The 5,911-nt window shown below is 35.3% G+C and overlaps 1 long non-coding RNA gene across 1 annotated transcript; it reads right to left on the bottom strand.

Annotated features, from left to right (window-relative positions):
* Positions 1–470: 470 nt before the first annotated feature.
* Positions 471–5,499, bottom strand: LOC123608912. The gene is made up of 3 exons (XR_006717514.1): positions 5,362–5,499; positions 4,202–4,353; positions 471–1,845 (listed from the first exon to the last, which is right to left on the bottom strand). It is a non-coding gene; the product is annotated as an uncharacterized LOC123608912 (long non-coding RNA).
* Between the last annotated feature and the right edge of the window lie 412 nt (positions 5,500–5,911).

The following is a 5,911-nucleotide window of genomic DNA, read 5'->3' as shown; positions in this document are numbered from 1 at the left end:
AACAGCAGGGAAAGAGTAAATGCTTAAACAAATTATGTTGGGTCAATTGGCTGACCCCTTGGCAAATACCATGCAATAATTATATTTCAAATCACATTCAGTATTAGATATAATTTACAATTAAATGTAAAAAATAAAAACATAAAATTAGAAAAACTTGGAGAGTATATATATAATCTTTGTGGTGGGGAAGTGTTCTTTTAAGCAAGACACAAGAGCCAGAGCTATGAAGGAACTATGAATAGATTGTTAACACAAAATTAAAAGCATTTAACAATTTTTAAAGGTAAACTATTAATTGCTAAAATATTTGTCCCCCCAAAATGCTTCTACAAAGCAGTAAATAAAAGGCAAGCTAAAGACAAATGGATAGATGTCGACCTGACTGGGCCATAGACCTGGGGCGGCGAAGGAACTGAGAGAAAGAGACGACAGTATAGCGAGGCACAGGGGACCCCTGAGCCAACAACCCAAGGTACTGAGGTTTATTGAGCGTCTTCTTATGTACGTTTTCAGGAAAAACAGATTAGCAATGGTTAACAACCGAAACTTAGCAAAACATGTCAACAATGTACATCTGATTCAGCTATCATACATATCTTGCGTACGAGAGCAGTCTTGCAGATACATATGTTTTGATAAGAATCTTTATGATAGAAGGAAAGACAAAGAAGAGAGTGAATGCACTGTGCTATATACAGCTGGCTTCCTTTAAGCAAAACATCCCTATCTGCCCACTAAAGAACAGAACACATTTCCCAAGGTAATTCACTCAAGTCATTTCAGGTAATTAATTTTTCACTTCAGTCTCTTGAGTTTTCTCAAAGATCTTGGAGCCTGAGCGAATATATGCACCTGCGGTCATTGTGGTGTTCTGTTCCCACAGGTAGAGAATATAAAGACTATTTCAAAGCCTAGAAACATATAAAAAAATGTTTGTTTATTAAAATCAAAAGGACTGCAAATTAGACAAGAATGAGGGTTTTTTTTGGTTTGTTTGTTTTGGGGGGTTTTGTTTTTGTCTTTTTTTTTTAATCTAGCACATTAGCAAAGATCGGTAATTTCAATCACTGGTGAGCATGTGAAGAAAAAATCATTCTTACATACTATTTGATGAAGTATAAATTGACAGATTATAGAAGGCAAGTAGATAATATCTAAATATTTGGTAATCACTTAAAATATTGAAACACTTTAATCTGAAAACTCCATTTTTAGGGAAACATTTTACCAGAGCAAAAAAGTGCAAAAAAAAAGATCTCTAAGAATGTTTATTTCAATGTAATACACATTTGCTGCAACCTACCTGTCCATCAATACACATTCAGGATTATATAGCTATAAAATAAAATCCTACTAGGCCACTAAAAAAGAATAGAATTTTATGTGCTGACATAAAAAAAATTTGCTATACATTATATAGTTACACTGAAAACAATGTGTGTTGTGATCCAATTTATGTATATACCTATAATTCCATATATTTTTAATGTGCAAAACAAGATCGTAAAGTTTATAATAATCACATTTGAAAGGATATGAATGAGTGGGGCTGGACAACAACATTTGAAGAAATATTTAAACAATATTTGAAGAAAGTATTTGTGCAAAAGGCCCCAACTATTTCTGTGACATATGTTGCTTTTTTGTTCTTGAGACCTTTTGGTACTAAATAATATGGGATGTGGGAAATGAAGAGGCAAAGGGATGGTCTCTTGACAAAGTCGTCTGGCTTCATTCTGTATTCAAAGAAGGGGACTCTCTCAATTGTGGACACAATTTCAGTTTTTTTACGATGTCCTTCAAAATAAATTAAGCTTAATATTTGCTGAGTCCAGATGGAACCTGTAAAAATAAATAATCCTGTTTTCAACTCTGAATTGATTTTTAAAAATAAATGTTAATAGTAACGCTGTCCATCTAAAAATTATTTGGTACTTTTTATTTCTATTAACCACTCTTAATACACCAAGGAATTTGTTCAAGTTTTATGGGTTTTCTGTATTTTATATTAAAATTAATAAAGATAAAATCAAGGGCTCTTAGTTCCTTTTCCATACTCTGAAGAACTGTGGTTGTTCTGATTCCATGATAGTGGTGATCAGATTAATCCTTCAGCTACTTCTCTGTTTTCTTTCTGTTGTTTTTTTTTTTTAATTTTTAAGCTTCATTTGTTTTTGAGAGAGACAGAGTATGAGCAGGGGAGGGGCAGAGAGAGACAGAGACATAGAATTGGAAGCAGGATCCAGGCTCTGAGCTGTCAGCCCAGAGCTGGAACCCAGGAGCCACGAGACCATGACCTGAGCCGAAGTTGGAGGCTGAACTGACTCAGACACCCAGGCACTCCTCTGTTTTCTGTATTTCATGTAAATTCCCTTTTTTCAGTTTTCTGTGGCTCCCTCTGTGGCTCCCTCCCTCTGTGGCTTCCTTAGTCTCCTTTCTTAGAACTTCATCTTCTAGAAATATAGACAAATGAAGAGCCCAAGTCCCCTTTCACTTTTTTTTTCTTATTGAGCAATACAGGTCTTCCTGTACAATGTTGAAGAAAAGTAGTGACAGCAGACATTTTTGTCTTGTTCCTGATTTTAAATGCAATATTTTAATTTTCACTATTGCATATGATGTTTGTGGTGCATTTGTGGAGCTTTTGGTGCATTCTGTTTATCAAGTTAAATAAGTTCCCTTTTCGCCCCTGTTTGCTAATAGTTTCCATCGTGAATGGATGCTGAAATATTTTGAGTGAATGTTCTGCATTTATTGAGATGATAATTCAAGCTTTCTCCTGTACTCTAGTAATGTGAATGAACTACATTAATACATTTTTAGAACAATCTTGGCTCTTGAGAAAAACCCATTTTGGTCACAGTGTATTTTTTTTAACATCGTTGAATTTGTTTTGCTTGTATTTGGTTTAGGGATTTTGCAACTATGTTCCTGAATGTAACATCAATGTTCTAAAAAAGGGTCTGAGATACCAAGAATCTTGCAAATGTCACTACTCAACTGATTTGTCTGCATGACAGATTTGATATAATTTATGGTGGATCCTGGGAAGGCTCACTAATCTCTCCTCGAAAATGAGTAAGAACCTAACAGGCTGGACTGAGGATTGGTGTGAGGTGTCCCAAACACTTGGGCTGCATTAAATATAAGGGAAAAACTCTTATGGATGGCAGGGCTTGACCTATAACTAAGCAAACTGAAATGGCACCAATGTCTAAAGGAGGGAAAAAAAAAAAAAAAACAACAACCCATCAGTTGTGTGTTTTGCAGAGTGGAAGGATCCAGGGATGAGGCATGTGCTTACTCATTTAGAGAAAGTAAACAAGGTCATGAATTTCAAAGTAGATAGCAAAAAGGAGAAACTGAAGCATTTTCATGAAAATCAGGAATAATTACTTTTTTTGTATTGACTTTAGACTCCAGCATATCTTTGAGCAACATTAACCACTCTATACAACATTGCTTCAAGGACAACAATCATCCTATATTCAAAAAAGCCCAACTTAAAAAATAAGCTTTTTTTTGGAATAAAAGATTTTAAAACTATTTTAGCTTCAAATTATTTCATTATTGTAGAGAAATACAAAGCAATTAGAGTAATTGAAAAGTATACTAGGGATTAGTTCTGCATGAGATATGCTGCTAACAAAAATCCTACAAGATTTTTAAAATCCATTTTCTTCCATTCTCAGACCAAGCCAACAGGCCAGCATTTACCAATCTGCTGTTGGCTCAATATTTGCTTTCTCCGTATGTGCCATCCAGAAGTGACAAAATATGTGGGGCACCTGGGTGGCTCAACTGGTTAAGCTTCCGACTTCAGCTCAGGTCATGATCTTACAGTTCGTGGGTTTGAGCCCTGCCTCAGGCTCTGTGCCGACAGCTCAAAGCCTGGAGCTTGCTTCGGATTCTGTGTCTCCTTCTCTCTCTGCTCCTCCCCTGCTCGTGCTCTGTGTCTCTCTCTCTCAAAAATAAAGACTGAAAAAAATTTTTAGTCTTTAAATAAAAAAAAAAAAGAAAGAAATGAGAATATATGTATCCCAAATAAACCAGCATCATAGAGATTTTAGATTTATCTTCTTTTCTGATCCTAAAAGCAGGTTGGGCTTCTGTCAGTGTCTGGAAAAGGGGACAGTTGTACATGTGTATTACCAAACCAGAATGAAGATTTAACAGGTGGCCCCCTCCTCAAACTTACCAGATTTTGGATATGCAACTATGAAAACATTGTCGTCTCTAATTCCAAAATCTTCTAGAGTTTCTAGTATGTTAATATTAGTTGCAGAATGTGCAGAATAACATTTTTTTAATTTTAATAAATATTTTTCTGTGTTGTCCATAATTAGTCACCTACAAGTAAAAACAGATAAAACTCTTTTCAGCTCCTTAGTATTTTAAAATAACGACTAACCCTTATTGAGTGTTCAATATGTGCCAAGTACTACTTAAATGTCACATGTGTAGCAACTCATTGACCGTATTAAAAGCCTTAAATGTGTTAAATTATTCAATCTTCACAGCAATCTAACTTTGCTAGAGGTATTGTTATTATCCCTATCTTAAAGATGAAGTAACAAATACTAAGAGGTTAAACATCTTTTCCTAAAATAAAATGATGGAGACCTTATCATAATTCCAAACATACAGATGTGGAAAATAAGACACAAAGCTGGTCATCAAACAGCTCTAGGTTGCCCAGCTATCAGAACTGGTAAGATTTGGTGCCAGGAAAGTTGGCCACAGAGTTCATACCTTTAATCACCTTACCATGCAGTTTCTTAGTATTTTCTATTTTTATCCTTTACAGTTCTAAAATTGTTATAGCAATAGAGAATGTTTTAATGAATGTACTTTTCATTTTTGGTTTTTTTTTCCCCCCTGGAACGTAAAGAAGCTCCTAAGGCTTTGAGATCGGATATGCTGTTTCAAAAGAGTTGTGGCAAATGCTCCGCATGAGTAATTGGAATTGGTTTTACTTTGAAAATGTTACCTTCATACAGTTGTAAGATACTGCATGGCAATTATATTTTCCAATGGATGTTTTTTCAAAAATCTGAAATAAATCTAAGTAAGAAAGTAAAAATTAAAATAGGAAGCAAATAGTCTAAAGAATATGTATGCAAAAATTGAGCCAGCCAAGCTTTTCATTAGCTCTGCCTGAGAAATCTATTCTTGAATTTAAATAGATGAGAGAATCTCAGAAGTTCTAATAATATTAGGTTAGAACCAGCATATATTTCAGTTAGATAGTTTTTAAAAATCTTTGTGCCACCAAGAAAATGAACTTGTTAAATATGGATTTTCTAAGTTGCGTGTCAAGCAACAACATTTACTTTCTTCATAAACAATATAACTCACCTGATTAATAGGGGGAAGTCAGAGGTTAGAGTTTTGCTGAGGAAGAGTAGAAAATAACTCGTGTTAGAATCATGTGGGTTCTGGGTAAATGTTTATAGTTGTAGGCCCTAGACCAGACTGGTAGAATCAGAATTTGGGAGTGTGACCTAGAAATATTCATTCTAACAACCCCTCCGTTACCACCAAAAAGTGAGAATCAAAATAGTGATAAAGCACTGTTTTGGTTTTAATGGATGTTTTACCTCAACCTCTGTAGAAGCCTTTGTGGGATGTTACTTGACTACTTAAAAGATCCAATTAAGACCCTACTGACTTGCCAGAGGTCCCTCACTTTAGTTGAAGTTCAAGTAACCTCAACTAAAGAGAATCAAGGATAGAATAGACTAGCTATAAATCACAAACAATAATTTCTGGGGCGCCTGGGTGGCTAAATCGGTTAAGCGTCTAACTTCGGCTCAGGTCATGATCCTGCAGCTTACAAGTTTGAGCCCCGCCTCGGGCTGTGTGCCGACTGCTCAGAGCCTGGAGCCTGCTTCAGATTCTGTGTCTC

This window comes from Leopardus geoffroyi, chromosome B2 (assembly GCF_018350155.1).
Source record: "Leopardus geoffroyi isolate Oge1 chromosome B2, O.geoffroyi_Oge1_pat1.0, whole genome shotgun sequence".
Taxonomy (NCBI): Eukaryota; Metazoa; Chordata; class Mammalia; order Carnivora; family Felidae; genus Leopardus; species Leopardus geoffroyi.
Note: the sequence above shows the minus strand (reverse complement) of the source record. Positions and strands in the feature narration are given on the sequence as shown.